We start from the raw sequence: 21,183 nt of genomic DNA on the forward strand, positions 1-21,183 counted from the left end.
GAATTTTCTATTTTCCTTCCTTCCCTGCTCAAGTCACCAATATGAGTACCTTTTCTTTTCCCTCTCCCCTGTGTCCCTCCAGCTCTTACTCTTCTTCCTTCCTTGGGAAGCTTCCTAGCTCTTCTGCACCAACCTTGCCATTTCCTTTGTCTTTCCCCTAGGGGCTTCAGATGGTTTACCTTCCTTTTTTGGACATTCAGCCTTCTTTCGGAGCCCACGCTGCAGGAAATGTGCATGAAGCTCTTCTGGCCAGATCCAGTCTTCTTGCAGTGGATCTCCTTCCAAAGCCACAACACCCTTCTGGCATGGTGAGTCCATGGCTGCTCCCATCTGACCAAGGCCTTCAGCCACACTCATTTTAACTTAATTTTGTTTTTGTGTTTTTTTTCTCTTTTTCAAGTGCAGGCACCTTCACCGCTCATCAGCTTCCTACTCTGTGTCTATCAGACAGCTCCACCAAAAGTTCTCTACCCCTCTTTACACTTCCTCTTTGCAATCATCTATATTACACTGTAATGGTCATGAAAGATGCTAGACTGACAGCTCTTACTGGAGAAATCCTCATTTTTCATGTGGAAAAGGTATGACACAGGCAGAAGCTAGGCAAGCCTCTCCATGCTGGTCTCTTAACATGTCTCGACTCTGACCTGGAGGGAGACAATTTGTAGAGGCGAGAGGACAAAGCACATTTTTTAAAAAGTGAATTACACCTTAATTTTTCTTCTGGACAAAGTACCATGCTAATACCAAACTGAAAATCACTTAAGTCACACCTTAGAAATAGCAGCGGTTTACTTTAATGGGGCGGAGACCTCTTTGTTGTGAAGGTTTATCATGGTCTTTGGCCATGATGATGATTGATATATTGCAGCATAACACGCACAGGCCCCAGCTAAGACCATTGAGCTAGGCATTGGGCAAACACCTACTAAGAGACAGTCCCTCCCCAAAGGAGCATTGCCATTTTACACGTAGTCTTGCCCCTCAACAATGCCCAGAGAAAACAGGTTGGCCAACATACCACTCCGTGCGGAGCTAGATAAAAGCAGAAGCAGGCTATTACCATACGATCAGCCTTATCAGAGACGGCGGATGAAAGCTGTTGGTATTAAAAAAATAATTCACTCTGGGCAAAGCTCCACTGAAGCTAGTGTCAGGCTGCTCTCATTGTCCTGGCTATTGCCATTGCTTCTGCTGGATGACTCACACACCTAGTGCTGGTGGGCTCCCCGCAGCCTTTACTTCTACTGCTTCCATTTTGCTGCTTCCCATGTGCATTCCTTTGGGGCTCACAAGCAGTAGGTAGATAGCAACAGAATTCTCTCTGCTTGGATGAGATTCCTGGGTCAGAGGGACAGCTATGGTCATCTAATCTTACCTCTTGCATCACACAGGCTGTAGAATTTCACCCCGGGACCAGGGCTGAATTAGGGCAGTCCAGGGCCATAGACACACCATGACACAGGGACCCCTGCGACTCTGCACCTGCTGCACAGGTCTCCAAATGGAGTAGCCGTGGCAAGGGACATCTTTCTCTTTTTAAGAGCAGCAAGAACAGCAGCATGGGCCCCTTTGTTCCACCCAAGAATGTCAGCAAGGGACTCTCCTTCCCTTGAGTGCAGCAGGGGACAGCAGCAGGGGTCCCTTCTCCCCACTGGATGGGTAGGATGGCAGCAAGTGTATCTCTCCACTTACCCCTGCAGCCAAGGTGTATCTGCTGGGGTGGTTTTTGTGGAGCCACCCCAGTGAGCTGGGGCTTGGTGTTCCCAGCCCAGTGAGATGCATGGGGAAGTTCACCCTTCTCAGAGCTATTGTTTCAGGCTGCTGGCAGACATCACTACATTGATTATGCCAGGTCACATTTTCAATGTCTTCTTCACAACCGTGAGGACTATACACTTATTAAAAAAAATAAAATCAAAGCTGAGATACAGATGTCATCACACGACTCCAAGAGGTGGGAAACCTTTGCAAGGACCTATGTTGTCTCTGCCTCAATCCAGCCCTGCTGGCGATTCCTGCATCCACACCCAAACACTTGTGGTTGAGAGGAAAGTCACCATATGCCACTGCCAAATCCTGAGCTACCTGGTCATTCTTTCTTCTTTGATACATAGATAGATCCCATGGAGCTAAATACTAATATTATTAGAGATGGTCTGAGCCATACAATTTGGATCTGGCTTTCTAAGTACAGTCCAACTGGGAGAAAAATCCTTTTGAGCTAGGTTTGAGTCTGGGCTTTGAATGCCCCCAAAGTTCAGGAATGTTTGAATTTGGGGTCCTGGTAGAGGCCTGTCTCTAAATACTATAATAACTGTATGTATAAAGTGCTTCGTCCTTCAAGGGCTTAGGATGCTGTACAATATTTACTACCTGTTGTAAAACAATAAAAGTAGCATAAATAAATGGAGGGAGCACTGCCAGGAAGAGAGGAAATGGGAAAGATTCTACCTAGCAGGGCCATCGGTGATCATACTAAGGACAAAGAAACATTTTCAGTTGTTACTTGGAAGTGTGGAGGATGGACTGGGAAGGCAGTGAGTTCTACAAACGCACACACACCCTCAGACACCAGAAGCTCAAACATCTGCCAGCCTAAATCATAGTGTGGGGGAAATCCCTGCTTGTATCTGGGGAGAGAGTGCAAAATACTCATCCGGACAAGTCTGAAGGGGACGGTCTTGAATAGAAGCAGATCCTACACCACTAAAGCTTATAAAAGTCATCAGGGGAAACTATGAACTCAATCTGGTGCTTTGTATGCAAGCCAATATAGAGAATGCAAGGTGGCTGTGATGCAATCATGCTCTGTCCAGTGAATGAATGTGGTGTTCTTTTCAACACAAGTTGCACATGATGGCATGGAGGTAATTGCAGTAATAGAGCACTGTTGCCAGGGTGTTATGTTTTGTTGTTGTGCCAGCTTTTTGGGATAAATAAGGGTGTAGCCTGCACAAAGTGTTTATATGAAAAAGCAAACACAACCCATTTTACTTGGTTTCTCCAAGTAACTTTGAGGGACTGGAGTTAATCTCACTGACTACCCACCTTTTGATAATCTGGGACACAAAGAAAAATAGTGTCACCTCTATGACCCTAGGAGCTCCTGAGTGACCACTTGCAAAGGCTTCACTGCCATGTAACAGAATCTGCTATCAAGCCTAACAAACTCACTACACCTAACACATTGCTGTCATGATATTTATCTATAAGGAATGTGTTGTAGGATATCAAATGAAAACTTATGTCACACAGCTCACCACTGGTGTTACTCATGCATGTACAGGAGTTAATTAAAAAGTTGTATGTGTATACTAAAAATTGTTTACAACCATGTAAACAAGCAGAATTGATAAACAAGACTTCCCCAGACAAAGGAATGTTGAGTTACCTGTCTGCCAAGGTATCTATTGTGAATCAAGTATTGGGAAACCAGCACAAAGGACGCTTCGATTTGCATTTTGAGTCAACAGAAAAAGCACGTTATCAGAAGGATGAGAAAACAGCATGGCATCAGCACACTGGAGCACAAGTGGCAGCAGATACACTTCAAAAGAACACATTTCAAAAGTTCACTGGATTATAAGAAGGGGAAAGAACCCCTTTGTTATTCATCATTGAGGGAACAGAAAGGTCATCACTCTTTGCATTCTGTCAAGGGTGGATCCCCAGCCATAGGGTGTGGGTGACACTGAAAGATTGCTTATCAGTCCAGGATTGTAGCCTGTAGTGTAGGGTTAAGTTTTAGTCAGTAGGAAGCGTGATTATACTTTTGTTTGTAACCATTTTCTGTTTTTGTTAGCTCTGCTTAGTAACACTTATATCTCCGTTCTTTATTAACAAAGGCATTCTTGCTTTTATTATAAATTCATCTCTGTGCTGTTACATTAGAGGTAGGTGGGCATCCTCAGCTGAGCCAACAGGCCGGTATATTCTCTCTCTTTGGAGACAGCGAACTTGGTAATTTCTGTGAGGGTCCAGTGACAGGGGCTGGATGCTGCAAGGAGAGGTTTCTGGAGAGTTCAGGAACTGAAGTGCACCAAAGATTAACCTGCAAGGCAAAGTTAGAATTGGTGGAGTCCTAAGGAGTTTGCCTGGCTGGCTAACAAACTGAGGTGGCAAGGAGCCATCACACAGTTTAGCAACAAATCCTTCTGTTGCTAAGGCAGGGGGGTAACAGGGTGACATAGTTCTGGATGCCCTGAAAATGTGTCACTCCCTCCTATTGACCATGTGCAATGCTTCTGTCTTCTCAGGACTGAGAATGAGCTAGCCCTTCTGTTGTAGTGCCAGAAACTGCTACCTGTCAGAATTTGCTACCTGGGTTGTACTGAGCATGCTCACAGGAAGTGAGCATGCTCAGTAACATTTGTTGAAGTCACTGTCCTCACTCTGCCCTTACTTGGACTCAGATTCTGCAGCCTGCCTTTACAGGAGTTAAAAAGGTGAAGAGGGCAATTGGAAGGGGGATGGGCAGGGTCTGAGCTATGTGTCACACATTTTGAATATTTAAAAGAATGCCTTATCAGTTTATATGTCTACAGAAAGTCTCATTACAGTTCACAAATTTGTTTTATCTGCTGCTGATTCTCTAAATTGTACTCCCTTCCTTCTAATCCATTTTAAGTATAGTTTTGCTCCTTTTAAAATATTTTTTATTAGTCTTACTGACCTTACCGCTTCATCATTTACCTTTGTTATCATTGTGTGGATGCATGTCATTCTGCTATTTATTTTTTATTTTAATAGCAAATGCGCATCAAAAATATTGATAAGTAAATAGTTGGCATTAGTTTTAGCAATGACATCTGGGTTTCTAGTATAGCACATGCTACGGTTTTTACTGTGATTTTTAATTTGGAATTTTTAATTCTAACTTTTTCTTCTTATTTTTATAGCACAAGTTTATTCTGTTGGATCATGTGACTTCCAATCTGACTGATTTCCTAGCCTGGTGTCAAAACTTCATTTGCATTTGATGCACCAATGGGGATTGCCTTTTGCAAGTGTTATTTTACCTCTCGATCCAGCCCCTAGCGCAGGGGTGGCCAACCAGTCAGAGACGAAGAGCCCAAAAATAGCTATAGATACCGCAAAGAGCCACATTTACCTTACCCTTCGCCGAAAATTCACGCTGATCCATCAATTTCAGCGGCCGAAAATTCGTGCTGATCCATCAATTTCAGCGGCAACTTGTCAATTTCACATTTGAGAGTAAAAACTTTTTGGCGCCCCATACAACGCGCGGAGCCGCATTTGCTAGAACACAGAGCCACATGCACGAGCCATGGGTTGGACACCCCTTCCCTAGCGCTTTTTCACGTCATTGCTTGTGTGTGGAACTTGATTCTCAAATATTCAATAAAGACAGTATACTATCTCATATTACATCCTTCTCAATGGCAAAAATCTTCTGTAATTTTTACTGAACATACGAACGACTATACTGGGTCAGACCAATTGTTCATCTAGCCCAGTATCCTGTCTTCAGGCAGTGGCCAATGCCAGGTGCTTCAAAGGGAATTAATAGAACAGGCAATCATCGAGTGATCCATACCCTGTCATCCGCTCCCAGCATCTGGCAGTCAGAGGTTTAGCAGCATCCAGAGCATTGGGTTGCATCCCTAATAATCTTGACTAATAGCCATTGATGGACCTATCGTGAGGAACTTATCTATTTCTTTTCTGAACCCAGTTAGAGTTTTGGCCTTCACAACATAATGAACACACATCTACACCCCAAGATAGCTTGACAACCACAATAATCAAAAATCATGAATAACAGACCCTCAAGTAATGAAATGATAAAAAAAAGAAATACGTGATATTGAGTTCTTTTTATGTGCCTCTTTGTTCCTCAGTGTAGGCTGGTGGCATGGTCCAGCTGGGGCATCGCGACCCTTCCTCGGGCTCAGGCTCTGAGGAAAGCCACAGCACGTTGGTCTAGGGCAGGGGTGGGGAACCTTTTCCCTGCCAAGGGCCATTTTCATATGCCTACCGTCATTCGCGGGCCATGCCGCCGAATCCCGCCGCCGCCGCCGAAAAGGGGCACTGCCCGCCGCCGCCGTGAAACCGCGCCGCCGCCGACTCCACCCCCGCCGCCGAAATGCCGCCGCTGTTTCCGCCTTTTCGGCGGCGCGGTTTTACAGTGTCCGCGGGGTGCCGTGGGCCAGTAACCGCCTCCGAGCTCCCCCCGCCGCCGAAAATGGGCAGACGGCGGCAGGGTTTCCGTGGCAGGGTTTCGACGGCGCGCACTTCCCGCCCGCCCGCGGGCCAGATCAAATTCTTTCGTGGGCCGGATCCGGCCCACGGGCTGGAGGTTCCCCACCCCTGGTCTAGGGGAATAAATTTAGCAGATTATGAGTCTTTAGCCCCGGCCCCTGGCGGGGCAGGCTTCCTTTGTAGTCTGTAGCCCCCTAGCCCTCACGTAGGGCAGGGCTGATAAGGAGTCCACAACCCCGGCCTTCCAACCGGTGGGGTGAGCAAGCAGTCTATTGCCCCTGGCCCTCAGACAGGGCGGGGGGCCAAGTACTCTTTAGCCTCTAGCACTCAAGCGGGGCAGGCAAGCACAAGCGATCTACAGCCCCTGGCCCTCAACCAGTGTGGGGCAGATAAACAGTTTACAGCCCCCAGCCCTCAAGCCGGGCAGGGCTGATGAAGTAGTCAGTAGCCCCTGGCCCTCAAGCGGGCAAGGCACGCGAAATAGTCTAGAGTCCGCAGCCTGTCAATTAGACAGGGCAAGCAAACCGTTTATAGCCCCCAGCTCTCAAACCAGGCAGGGCTGGTGAGGCAGTCAATAGGCCCCAGCCCTCACGCGGGTGGGGCAGGTACAGTGGTCTATAGCCACCGGCCTCACAGTCAGGTGGGGCTTGCAAAGCTCAGTATCCTCTGGCCAGCAGTTCAGAGGAAGTCAAGCACTCCCAGGGTGGTTAGGGAAGGGGATGCAGGCCCACCCAACTCCACTGTGTCCCAGCCCAGGGCCCTAGCAGTGGCAAAGTGTTTTGCCACTGAGTCACCAGGGATCCAGCTGCAACACGCTGACTGGTGCGGCCACAGATTTAGCCACTCTCTAGTCAGCTGTCCCTGGGCTACTTCCTCCCACCCTGTCCCTGGGTATCTCTGGCCAGTCATCTCCCTCCAGGTCGCTGGGGTAGACGGTGAGCAGGAATCCTACAAGTCCCTCCCCGTCAACCGGCGGTAGGTCTGGAAACTCCTCAGGGTCATCTGCGGAGGGCAGCTCGTCTAGGTCCCAGGATCCTAGGGGGTCCTCTGGTACACCAGGTTCAGTCTGCTTCAGTGGGTCCCCAACATTGGGCAGCTCCTCCAGGTCAGGGCCGGCCTCAGGGGGTTTCTCCCACCCAGTAGTCCCAGGTAGCTTCTCCCAGCTACTAGGGCCTGACGGACCTATCCAGTCACCAGGGCTCAGCAGCCGTCTCCAGTCTTTTGGGCCCGGTGGCCCTCTCCAGTCACTTGGGCCCGGCAATCCGGGCAGGCTTTGGAGGCTCCAGTCGGCGGGCTGGTTGCTCCACACAACCGCAGGGCCTGGGTCAGGCCTAGATCACAGCCTCTGGGAAGACACATCTGCCTCCAGTGGCACCTTCCGCCTGACTGAGCTGCTGAGCCGGCCTTTTATACTTCCCTCCCTGGCCCTGGCTCTGCCCCTCTGCTTCCTGGTGATTTGGCCTGTAGGGCCTTGTTCTGTCCAGTAGGGGTGTCACGACCCTTCCTCGGGCCCAGGATCCAAGGAAGGCCACAGCACCTTGCTACATTGAGCCTTTAAGGTGCAGTAGGCCTGGTTCCACAAATGCAGTAATCTAAACACCTGAATGAATCTTGGCCTATCCTCAGACTTTTCCTGTTAGCTCTTCCAAACATTGGATACAGTAATAGAAGGGTACAAAATATATCAATGGGACACAGTAATATCAGGGTACAAAATGTATTGGAAGGACAGAATAGGTTGTACTGGTGAGGAAGTGGCCCTATATCTGAAAGAAAGCATAGAGCCAAATGAAGTAAAAATCTTAAATGAACCAAACTGTACCATAGAATCTCTATGAATAGTAATTCCATGCTTGAATAATAAGAATAATAAGCAGAAGGGATATACTACTGACCACCTGACCAGGATGCTGATAGGTACTATGAAATGCTAAGGAGATTAGAGAGGCTACAGAAACAAAAAACTCAGCAGTAATTTCAATTATCCTCATATTGACTGGGTACATGTCAACTCAGGACAGGATGCAGAAATAAAGTTTCTGGATACCTTAAATGATTGCTTCTTGGAGCAGCTACTCCTGCAATCCACAAGAGGAGAGGCAATTCTTGATTTAGTCCTAATTGGAGCACAGGATCTGATCCAAGAGTTGAATATAGCTGAACCACTTGGTAACAGAGACCATAATATAATAAGATTAAACATTCGTGTGGGGGGGAGAGGAAACACAAAAGCAGCCCTCCATGGTAGCATTTAATTTCAGAAACGGGAACTACACAAAAATGAGGAAGTTAAACAGAAATGAAAAGGTACTGTGCCAAAAGCGAAAACCCTGCAAGCTGCATGGACATTTTTAAAAGATACCATAATAGAGGCTCAATTTAAATGTATACCCCAACATAGTAAGAGGACCAGAAAAAGTGCCACGAAGGCTAAGTAATAAAGTAAAAGAAGCTGTTAGAGGCAAAAAGGCATTCTTTAAAAAGTGGAAGTAAATCCTATTTGGGAAAATAGAAAGAAGCATAAACTCTGGCAAGTGAAATATAAAAATATAATTTGGAAGGCCAAAAAAGAATTTGAAGAACAGCTAGCCAAAGACTCAAAAAGTAACAGCAAAAAACATTTTAAGTATATCAGAAGCAGGAAGCCTGCTAACTAACCAGTGGGGTCACTGGACAATCGAGATGCTAAAGGAGCATTCAAGGAAGAGAAGACTATTACGGAGAAACTAAATGAATTCTTTCCATGGGTCTTCATGGTTGAGGATGAAAGGGAGATTCCCAAACCTGAGTCAATCTTTTTAGGTGACAAATCTCAGGAACTGTCTCAGGTTGGGTGTCATTAGAGGAGATTTTGGAACAAATTGACAATTAAACAGAAGTCACCAGGACCAGATGGTATCCACCCAAGAGTTCTGAAGGAACTCAGATGTGAAATTACAGAACTATTAACAGTGGTATGTAATCTATCATTTAAATCAGCTTCTGTACCGGATAACTGGAGGGTAGCTATTGTGACGCTGATTTTTTTAAAAGGCTCCAGAGGCGATCCCAGCAATTACTGGCTGGTAAGCCTAACTTCAGTACCAGGCAAATTGGTAGATAAATGCAAAGTAATGCTATTGGAAAACATAATCTCAATTGTACATATAAAATGATGAGGTCTAAATTAGCTGTTACCTCTCAAGAAAGAGGTCATGGAGTTATAGTGGATAGTTCTATGAAAACATCCACTCAATGTGCAGTGGCTGTCAAAAAAGCTAACAGAATGTTGGGAATCATTAGGAAAGGGATAGATAATAAGACAGAAAATATCATATTGCCTCTTTATAAATGTATGGTACGCCCACATCTTGAATACTGCGTGCAGATCTGATCACCCCATATCATAAAATATATATTGGAATTGGAAAAGGTACAGAAAAGGACAACAAAAAAAGATTAGGGGTTTGAAACAGCTTCCATATGAGGAGTGATTAATAAGACTGGGACTTTTCAGTTTGGAAAAGAGTTTACTAAGGAGGGATAGGATAGAGAGCCATAAAATCATGACTGGTGTGGAGAAAGTAAATAAGGAAGTGTTACTTTCTCCTTCTTGTAACACAAGAACTAGGGGTCACCAAATGAAATTAATAGGTAACAGCAGGTTTAAAATGAACAAAAAGGAAGTATTTCTTCACACAATGCACAGTCAACCTGTGGAACTCCTTGCCAGATGATGCTGTGAAGGCTAAGACTATAACAGGGTTCAAAAAAGAATTAGATAAATTTATGGAGGATAGATCCATTAATGGTTATTAGCCAGAATGGGAAGAATGCAAAACCATGCTCTGATGTGTCCCTAGCCTCTGTTTTCCAGAAGGTGGGAATGGATGATACCTGGACCACTGAGAGAGGTAGCAAATTCTGGCAGGGCAGCAAAAAAGAACATCCTTACATGGCAGGAACTGCTACAGGTAGCAAAATCTGACGGTAGCAGTTTCAGAAACTGCACTGGCAGCAATCTCCAAATATTCTTCAGGGAACCCGCCAAGCTCGTTGGGTTCCCAGCTCAAAACACACCCAGATGTGCATCCTTAGGCACACTGATATCCTGCCCTGTGGTTAAAAATGATCTTGCCTAGTTGAACAACAGGGGAGATAGAAGAGATCCTTTAGGCACACCATATATCACATGCCTCACTAGTGACGTAGAAACCCCAACTAGCTTCTATCTTCCGGGAGTGATTGGACCCACTGAAGGGCAGTCCCAGACACAACAGCAACATCTGTGCCAGAGCAACAGTCCACAACCATTCCTATCAAAAGCTGCTGAGAATAGTGGTTTCCACATATGCATAACACAACATCTTTCTCTCCGTGGGTCTCGCTCTTTTTTTTACTGTTAGCAGAAGAGTAGCTCTGACTTCTGAGCTTTACCCTAAACTAAGCTTTGAAATTAAAAAAACACCACCACCACAATCTTTAAATCATTTGGGGTTTTTGCATTAGTAGCTTTTGTCCAAGCGCATTCATTTAATGAAAGGCTTTATAGGTTTAATCACCATGCTGGGAAATGTTCAGTCCTGGGGAGGGCCCTTGCACGAATGTTAAACTTTTCTGTACATTCTTTTTTTAAACATCAAATGACCTTGTTGTTCAAAGCTCTCCCTCAACTGCGTGTTTAAATATGCAGGCAAAAAGGCAAATCATTTGCCTTGTCAGCATCAAGGACTGTATCCTGCATGGCGCTGAACAACGCCAATCTGCACTAAAGTCAGCCGGGGCTGTGGCTGACAAGCAGCACACAAGAATTGCAGAGCTTGGAGAAGCAGGCCTATATTGTCTCACGAGTCAGACATCACAACACTAGTGAGGTCTAGGGCCCAGAGCCTCCAAGGCATTTAGGCACCTCACATCCTCTGAAATCAATGTTAGGCTCCCAAATACCTGGGAGGATTTGGGCCTAGGTGAATATGCCTATGAAGGCCCCAATCCCACAACTACATCCATAAAGGTAAGGCCCTGCCCCCTGTGGAATTCTACTGACATCAATGAGGCACCAAGTGGGCTCATCAAGCAGACTGCTTGATCAGGGCCTGAGTTATTCACACCATCATGACTACAGAGAAAGCTCTCAGCAGAAAAAAGTCAGGAAGGGAAGTGGAAGAGAAAGTACATATATTCCCTGCCAAACAGAAAAATGTAAGGGGCAACAAACGTTCTCTCATCAGCTTCAAATGTATTTTCACCTGGTCTTCAAATGTCATTAAAGTGTGTCTATTGCATTTATACTCTGGTGTATTCACTGGAGCTTAAAGGCAGTGTCTTGTTTAAGCATGATGGAATGAAATTAAAAGATGTTTGTAAATAATTGAACCAGGCACTTTACTTTTGATCATTTAGGATGAACCCGCTTTTTTAATGGGAAGCTACAATTCAGTTATCTCTAGGGGGGCAGCTAGCAATCAGAAATGTGGAGACACATGCTTGTGCAAACTCTACCAGTTTGAATTTGGCCCTGCCCACAGCATAATCATGATTTCCCACAGTCAATATGCCATTATTGAGTAATATGCTCAGTAACACAGCCAGTGCAGTGAAATAAGATTGATTCAGTAGTGTTGATTCACTAGGGTCAGATGAAGAACAAAATTGTTGCCCGAGTTGGTACACATTGTACACATGGTGTGCTTGTTTTCCCATTGCCTTCACAGAGTGTTAATGGAAAACATGGGCCTTTCAACAGAACCAGTGCCTTTTACTTTCACGTATGAATGAAAACAATCCAATTTCTTCTAGTGAAAAAGCAACATCAAGACTACTGGGGGGGAAATGACAGTCCTGGGAATAAAGTTGTGCCGTCTTCCACCCAGCCCCATATGCCTGGACTGTGCCCACAAATTGTTCAGGTCATTCCTAAAAACCTACCACCTACCTTCCCCTACAAAAAAATGAGTGTTTACAGTTGAATTTAAAAAATGAACTCTGAAACACTTTGAGATGCGTACACCTGCCAGGCAATGCTCACTCTGTGCAAAAAGCCAGCCAAGCATGAGTTATGGGTATCTCCTAAACCCTATTTTGAGAACTAAATTGGCTTTAAGTCATACTCAGGCTTGCAAACAAGGGTGAAGGTTGTGTTTTGTGTTGGAGGGAGGGGTAACTCATGATGTTTTAACACAGACTAGCAGTACATACCATATGTGTCCAATAGGTAGCAGTAATCACAACTTACTTCCTGCCTACCCATCATCAGAAAGGCTGCTCTGCACCTCCAACCTTATTTGAACCTGGAAATTTCATGCAAGAGCCTAGCTGTGTGAGATTTCTGGATCAAAAAGGTTTGCATACTGCTCAGACCTCTGAGATACTTATCCAAGTTGAACCTAATGAGGTTCACCCATGAATAGTTTCACTGTGTGTCAAAGTTTTAGTGCAAAATCCTATCCTCCTCCGATGCAGCCATACAGCAGGGAGGGAAAGTGGTAGAGCAGGCTGTGTGTCTGGCACAAGAATGGCTTATTAACATAGCTGAGGGCAGGCCACTACCTGCTATGCCCTGCTGGGTGCTTTCGCAGCTCCGTGGAGCAGGAGCAGTTTGCATGCCTCTGCTTGTGTCAGCTAGCACAATCTGCTCCCAGCTCTAGCTGGCTGTGAGCCTACATACTGTCCCTAACCTTCAAACCACATCCCAAAGGACATGGTATACGGACTGGCCTACACACCAGACACAAATCCTAGCTCTCCTGCAAATTTGCACTGGAGGAAGAGGCATTCTGCTCCCTCTCTTCCCCATCCCACTTGTGCTATGAACACCGGGCAAAGTCCATCTTCTTGTTCCATCAAAGACCCGAGCCTGGACACGATTTTGGTCCTGCTCTTTTTTGTTATGGGTTTACACAGTAACTCAAGGTACTTTCTTGAAAAAGATGAAAATTAGTTTTTCCACCGCTGAGGCTGGATCAGCAATTTCTGCGATGGCAGGGGCAGGGGAAACCATAATTTAAAATATAAAATTCAGTCAGTTTTAAAATCAAATGGATTTTTTCCATATCAGCCAACAAGGGGGCTGAAAAACTGGGCAGTTAGCACGGCCAACTCTTTAATCTCCGACATCTCCAAACAAAATCTAAGATCACAAGAATGGGCATCACTGATTTAAAATATGCAGATGATTGAGTCATCCTCAGACACACAAAGGCTGATCTGCAAAGCACCCTCAATCTTTTTGCAGATGCCTATCACAGCCTGGGTCTCTCTCTCTCAACAGTGGAAAAACCAAAGTTCTCTACCAGCTCTCACCTGCACAAACTACTCTTTGTATTCCACAAATCACCATCAGCAGAGAACCTCTGAAAAAAGCATACCATTTCCCACACGTTGGCAGCCACCGATCCCAAACAGCCAGCACCGACACAGAAAGCAAACACTGCTGTGCCAGCACAGCCTTTGGAAGACTACTTAAAGGAGTCTTCAATGACAGAGATCTGCAAACAGCCACCAAGAGCCTGTTCTACAAGGCAGTTGTCATCCCCACCCTCCTCTATGGGTGTGAGACCTGGGTGACCTATAGACGACATCTCAAGCAGCTGTAGTAGTTGCAGCAGCGCTGCCTTCGGAGGATTATCAAGATCAGTTGGGAAGACAGACGCAATAACATCAACGTTCCCTCTGCAGCCAACATCAGCAGTGTGGAAGTGCAGGTCATGAAACACCAACTCCATTGTGCTGGCCACTGTGTACACATGCCTGACACTCACTTCCCGAAGCAAGTCCGCCTCTCTCAGTTAAGTCAGGGAAGAAGGGCTTGTGTAGGGCAGCAGAAGTGCTTCAAAGACGTACTGAAAGTACCCCTTAAAAAGGGTGGTATCAATCCAACAAACTGGGAGGGTTTGGCACGGAACAAAACTCAGTGATGCCATACCATACACCACGCGACAGCCCATTTTGAGGAGAACAGGTGTGCTCATGAGACAGAGAAGTGAGGAGGAAAAGAAGGAAAGAAAGGACTCAGCACGCTAGCCAACAATTATGTCTCCTCCACCTGTCACCTCTGTGGGAAAATTTGCAGGGCACGAATTGAGCTCTTTAGCCACCTAAAAATCCACCAATGAACCCTTTGTGCAGACATCATCCTCGTATTGAGGGATAGCCGAAGACCAAGAAGATTATGTGCATGGTTGATCCATGTGAGCGCGTGTTCATAATTAGCACTGCCCAGAAATTTTTCAACCAAACAATTTTTATGAAGAAAATGGGATTTGTCAATATCTATACTTTTTGCAGGAAAGGGTCAATTTTGACGAGTTTTCCCTTTTCAAACCGTTTTTTCCCCAAAACGTTTTTCAAATGGTCAATACATCCTATTTCAACATTTTCAAAATTAATCTTTTTTTGGTTCAAAATGACTCTTCATTTTGAAAATTACATTAATTTACAGTTAAAAAAAAAACTTTAAAAAGTCAGAATCTAAAGGAAACTTTTAGAAATGAGTGAAATGAAATGTTTCAGCTAAGCTGAGCCAAACATAGTTTCAGATTTTTAGTTTGCAAAACTTCTCAAGAGCTCAACTTTATATGCTGATTCGGGATAGGAAATTTCTTTGAAAACACGAACATTCTCCTGGGATGGGAAAACCATTTCCTGCCCAACTCTATTAATAAATGGCACTGGGAGCCTAAAAAAGAAGACAGGGCAGGGAGAATCCTCAGGAGAGAGCAGACCGGTGCAGTGGGAGCTGCAGAATAGTGGCAGCAGTTGGGGGGGGGGGGGACCTACAGCAGCAGCAGGTGACTTCCCATAGATCCCATCCCATTCCCCATCACCCACCTACCTGTGCCCAGCTCCTGCTCCCTTCAGGGGTTCCACTGTCCAAGCAGCTCCAAATCCAGCTCTGGATGTGGCTCCACCCAGTGCCCCACGCTCCTTTTGCCCAGTTCTCTGGCTGCAGCATCCCTGGCTCTCTCTGTGCTGATCCACCACCGAGCACTCCCTGTCCAGGCCCAGCACTAACATCTGCCGGCTCAGAGAATGTTCTGCAGCTGGGGAAGTAAAGGAGCCTCCTGGCCTGGGATTGAAGCAAACACAGTTCAGTGTGAGTACAGTAGTCAGCCCCACATACTATCAGTTCAGGATCAGGACTGTCTTTTTTCTATGTGTGTGTATGTCTCCTAGCACAACAGGCCCCTGATCAGGATGAGCAGGTGCTATTGTAATACCAATAATAGCAGCACCGAGTTCATAGAGCAGAACAGTTGTAACAAACCCCACCAATCTTTAGCTAAAATGTGGCTGTTGTGTCCCACACACATTAGAAAAGTTACGGTGGAATCTGTTTATTCTATCTGTCTATTTTCCTCCTCTTCTTCTTCTGTAGATGCATTGAGAACAAGATAATTTAGCCTGGCGGCACTTGGGGTTCTTTAAAGCTGGATTCAGTGTAATATAAGAGTGATCGATTCTTCTTTAAAAAATTAAAAGGTCCCCTTGAAGTTAGACTTGAAAAAAATTCCAAATAAAACACTTCAATGAGCTTTGCTTTTCATGCCATTTAATCTCTGCATCTCATCATTACATTTACTCCACAAAATTTCCTATTCAGTATGTTTCTAAAGTGCATTTCTGTACACTGCTCACAAATCCACTTAAATAAGCCTTTTAGATGTTGGGGTTTTGGTTTTGTTTGTTTGTTTTGGGGGTAGAGGGGAGAGGCAAGCTTATAAACCAACTTAAATATAGCTTGGCCAAGATGAACTGTAAACTTAATGCAACTGGTGAATGTTTACTACCATTCCCCAAGCTATTGTAAAATCTCATTTCCAGAGCGACACCAGAAGTTACATCTCCAAACGCTTCTCTGAACAACTTCTCAAGCGGAAGCGCCACCTGCTGGAGAAACTGTATCCAGAGGCTTGTAGATTTTATTCTTTCATGCTAAGCACATATACAATGAAACCTGTCTTAAGCAACCGCCAAGAGCCTCAGCAAATTGGTGTTTAAAAGGCAAATTTGAGAGCTTACTCCCAATCCTAAATCTGATACTGACCCACTTGTTCCATCAATTCCCTCATGATATATTATTATACTCTCTCCTGCCTGCGAAGTTCGCCCAGTAGATGTTTGCTTTGATTAAAAAGTTAAAGGTTTATTATATTTTAAAAAGGACCAGGACTCAGATCTGCTCTGTCCAAACTCTCACTGAGTCCTCAGCCGCAAGACTGTTTCCTCAGTGGGAGATGGCATTGCTCTTTGACATTAGTCCACAAAGACTTCACATTTCTGGTCAGGTCTCTGTTTACACTAAGTGACATTAAGCCCTGTGCGCAGCTGCAGTATAAGGCTAATGCACTACTTAAGCCTTCAAAACAGGGTTTCAGTGGGACTGAACGGTGCATACTGGCCCTGCTCACAGGGCTGCATTTAATCCATTGTAAATGTCAACCAATAAGGTATTTCCATGTACTTGAATCTGAAGGAAATGTTAAAATACTAGATCATATCTGCGACATCCAGGAAAGGGTTAATCAGCCCTCAGCAGTTGCTATGGTGGGTAAGTCCTCAGCCCTTCAGGGCAATGACCCATCATTAGGAGTTTGTTCTAGTGGTGTAATTTAATATCCTTGCTAGTCATGAGCCTGAACTAAGCCTCTGATCCAAACAACCCTGAACTCAGGTAGTGGTAGAAACCTGACTCCTGATCCGGGTTCCAATGTTGCAAATGGCCCATATCTGTATCAATATAGCAAGCTGAACCAAATCCCCATCCCCAATACTCCTGAATATTGGGATCTGCATAATTGTGATCCAGATCTAACTAGTGTAGCTTGAATCCATCTCTACCCTTGCAAGAAGTTATGATGGGTAGTGTTTCCATGCAGTAAATCTATACCACTGGGGGTCCAAAAAACAGAACTGCTAAATCCAAATCTGAAAACATTTGGAGCTTGGATTTAAAAAAGGCTTGGATTGGAAGCAGCCCTCGTTTTGGTTTGGGGTTTATCAAGCCTTTGCAAAACCAAATTGAAAACATGGTCTCCTTAGCCTATCTCTAGCCTGCAGTGGTCTCATCTCCAGTACAGAGAAGTCTCCATCTTGGCCAAGCTCAGAGGAAAAACAGAACATGTTGTACTCTTCTGAGCAGGCAGGCCAAAGCTGTAGAGGTGCTGGGCACTTCCATTTCTCATTTATGTCAATGGAAAGTTCATGTGATTAATATCAGTCTGTGGTTGACATAGATGAATGTAGGAGAATTTGGCTATGCAGATGGACACACATGTCACAAAGCAGACTACCTTACCTGGTGCTAAACTTAATGAAGACACTTTAGAACCTGATTAGATATAAAAATTACTATGTCCTTGGAATGCTGCCAATGGAGGAGAAACTGATTTAATCTCATTTAGAGAAACGTTCGTCCCCCAAAGCCTGAAAACTGATGTCTGGAAGGATTTTACACGAGTGTATTGAAAATCACAAATGATGCAGGGCCCCCCCAAACCCAACTGGTTAATTACCAATTCATACTTGAAGGGCCTGGCTGAGACCACAGCTTTATAAGGAATTCAAGAGAATAGGTTTTATTGAAAGCAGTGAATTTCCTTTCCCCTCTCCTGCCTCCAGGTATTAGTCCAGCACCCTCAAGTCAGGTTTATAAAGCTTTGTGGTGTCCCCAAGTGGCTGTCTGAAGGAGGGAAAGGAGTCATCCATTTTGTTTCCAGCTAAAATGCAGATCACTTTTGAGACTCCCAGGAGGCGAGAGCTGAAAAAAAGGCTATGGAGAAAGAAGCAAATGAGTTGAATTTATACGGTGTAGTTCATTTTAATTATTCTTGCCACAATGACAGATTTATGGCTGGGGGTTTCAAAGCTGTTTAAGGGAGTTTGGTGCTTTAATCACCAGACAGACCATTCTTGTTTTATGATGAACACCCTTTTTATTGAACCATTTGGCAAATGTAAAGGCTGTTAAAAACACTATCTTTTTTAGTAGATGTTTGCTGAAAATAAAGAAAAATACAGTTTTGTTCTTATAACCCTAAACAAGTGGGAGCCTTCTACACACATTTCATTTGGTGTGAGGTTTTTGAATAACTTGGAACTTTGTAAGGAATTTTACCTAGCAACATTAGAACAACATGTACTGTACCGTGCAGCATCCCAGATACAATACCATTCATGGGAAGGGTAATCACATTGTTTCTGAAGGACATTGACACATTCCATCATTGTGATAGAAAACTTGCCCTGATTAAGGGAGCAGGGCTCACTCTAGTAATGTGATCGCTGCAGGGCCCATATATTTTGCGGCTGTTCTGTCAACACTGTCTCCTGCAATCTACAGTACTGATGTAAGCAAGGTCTGAGTGTCTGAATAGCCCTCCCCAGCTCAGCAGCTGAAAGGGGGGACATTTTATTTGCATGGGCTCAGTATTTGCATGAACACAGCTTGGTGCTCAGCATGATGGGAAATGGTCAGTCTGACTGGTTTTTGGTTACAAATCATGTTAGTGTTAACTGCAGGGGTAATGAAATGTTATTCTCCTATTGTATGAACAAATGGCAGCAGAACTGTGTTTAGCCTGGTCTGATGAAAAATTCACTCTCATCTAAACAGAGCTCAGCAAAGGTGGTGAACTAATGCTAGAGCACTGTGAAAGGAAGGGGTTGTGGGGTTTTCTATTGTGCTTACTCTGACAAAGGCATGGATTAATTATCTCCTCCCAGTGTTAAAAGGTAGTATTAATGATTCTGCTTGGAGTCTTTTGTTTTGTTAAAAGCAGGGATGTTGCTCCTGGGTCAATAGAAGGCTTTACCCTGAATGAAAGCTGACAACTGAAACTCACTAAGAGCTGAAATCACTAAAGGAGCTGGGAAACCTCAAGAGATTGACCACCAGCAGAGAGGACTAGTTGAGGCCTGGAGGCAGCAGGAGCTGGTGTGGTGGGAGCCTGCAGATGATGGAGCCATCAGCAGAGCAGGGCCTGCAGGCAGCAGGTGCAGCTGAAGGGACCAGTCGGGCCTGCATCTAGCAGGCAGCAGGAGCCAGCAGAGGGGATTGGCAGAGCCCCACAACCAAGAGGTGGACAGTGCAACTATGATGGTCAGCAGGGCAGGGGACAGTGAGAAGGGAGAGGCGAAGGACACGCCCCACGTACTCTGGGTGTGATGGGGTGGGTTCAGCTCATGGTGTGCATGAAATCTGCACTGTTTCCCAAACCAGTCCTGTGTTCCTTCCTTCCTTTTATTAAAAGGTTTACCTTCCACACTCAGACTCTGTGCCTGCAAGGGGGGAGGTATTGCCTTTTGGGGGTACCCAGGGGACAACGTGTGATTTCCCAGGTGACTGGGTGGGGGCTTGAGCCGGTTTGGTGTTGTATCATTGACAGGAACCCCTAGATATAGAACCTGGTCCTTTGCTGCTGCTGGCTCTGTCTGGCAAAAGGGTTACACTTATATGGCCCCTATTAACATATCTTCAAGGTATTCATCCCCACAACACCCCTGTCGGATAGGAAAGTGCTCTAATTCCCATTTGATAGATGGGAAACTGAGGCTAAAGGAGATTAAAGGTTTGTCTACACATGAAAGTTAATCTGGAATAAGGTAGGGTTTGACCTTAATACTGATTATCTATTCCTGATTATCTCCATGTATGGCTGCTCTTATTCCGAATTAACTTCCAAAGTGGATTAAAAGCATCCACACACGGAGGTAATTAGGGATAGATACCCCAGAATAACGTGCCCTGTAAACAAGCTCTACAGGACTTGGCCAAAAGTCACACAGGGAGTCTGCAGAAAAGTAGAGCCTTGAACCTGGGTCTCCAAGTCCCAGACTAGTGCCTATCCTTCCTATGTGAGCGCACCAGGCCCTCTCTGACACCTTGAAATACTGATTTAGGAGTTTCACCCTTCCATGTGACAACCACAAAAGTCCCTCATTCTTGAGCTGATTAACACCCCCCCCCCATGTGCTATTTGGGTTAAGAAAGTTTTCCTGAGATTCTCCACATATCTGACTTTGCACAGGGCTTTATAAAACCTAGGCCTTGCCCTGTAAAAGGGATAATTAGTGTCAATTGCCTGCTGAGGGTTTTTTTAATTGATCATGAAAATCACATTATATGTAGCTGAACCTCAGACAAAGAGAGCGGGGCATGAATGGAAGCCCCACGCCCAAACACCCCTGAACTTTGTGGAAGTGACGATCCGACCCTGAGCCAAAAAGTTTGTGGTTGGAACTAGCTTAGGTTGAACTAAATGTCCCATTAACCTGGGGAAACTTTCAACCAACACGTAACTTTGCAGCTCATTTCCATCTCCATTGTACAGTTTTGGCTGGTGCCCAGCCTTCCAGATTAATTACAGCACCAGAGCCAAGGCCCTAGTGGATTTCATGGGGTCTTGAGCTCTACACAAGTGATTGTAAGACCACAATGTGGTTTTAAATAAGCATGCACAGTTGTGCCTGAAGATTAGCATCCTGTTCAGGGTCATGATGAATTCAGTCCACATTTAGGATGTTAAGGAAATATAAAGTATATTGCTTGTACACCTGTTCTAGCGAACACACCATTTTCAAACATGGCACTCTCCCTACCTGTACCACTAACTGCCACCAAAGGCTGACGGAGAATTCTCATCTGCTTCCTTAGTTTATACATGGAGAATCATGGAATGGTGGACACAAAGGGCCAACTTTCAGTGATTCAAAGACCTTGTACACACTTGGGAATAGTCTTAATTCAGCAATCAGTGTAGCTGCACCAGTGCTGACTTCAAGAGCAGACAAAGGCAAGCCAGGGTTTACACCGACTGAGTTAATCAAGGTTTACCCCCTACTTGGTATGGTATTACACCCACTTTGCATTGGAGTAATTGACTACACAAGATGCAGGGCAGTGGTGTCTGGCCCTATGTATCTAAGTGAGACTCAGTGTTCCAAATTCACAGATGATGTGTAAATTACACACTGGCATGT

General features: G+C 45.0%; 1 long non-coding RNA gene across 3 annotated transcripts in view; it reads right to left on the minus strand.

The window, feature by feature from the left end:
• Window positions 1-3,812: 3,812 nt before the first annotated feature.
• Window positions 3,813-21,183, minus strand: part of LOC137164700 (uncharacterized) — a 44,584-nt gene continuing 27,213 nt past the window's right edge. For 2 of the 3 annotated variants that reach the window (XR_010923166.1, XR_010923165.1), the window contains exons 2-3: window positions 15,038-15,271; window positions 3,813-4,054 (exon numbers count right to left, since the gene is read on the minus strand). This is a non-coding gene — a long non-coding RNA (uncharacterized lncRNA). Of the gene's footprint in view, window positions 4,055-15,037; window positions 15,272-17,717; window positions 17,934-21,183 lie in introns of those variants that run through there. The other variant, XR_010923167.1, reaches the window with a different exon arrangement.

The sequence above is a fragment of the Emydura macquarii genome, unplaced genomic scaffold (assembly GCF_026122565.2).
Source record: "Emydura macquarii macquarii isolate MOO-44397 ecotype Brisbane River unplaced genomic scaffold, CSIRO-AGI_Emac_v2 contig_2681, whole genome shotgun sequence".
In the NCBI taxonomy this organism is placed as follows: Eukaryota; Metazoa; Chordata; order Testudines; family Chelidae; genus Emydura; species Emydura macquarii.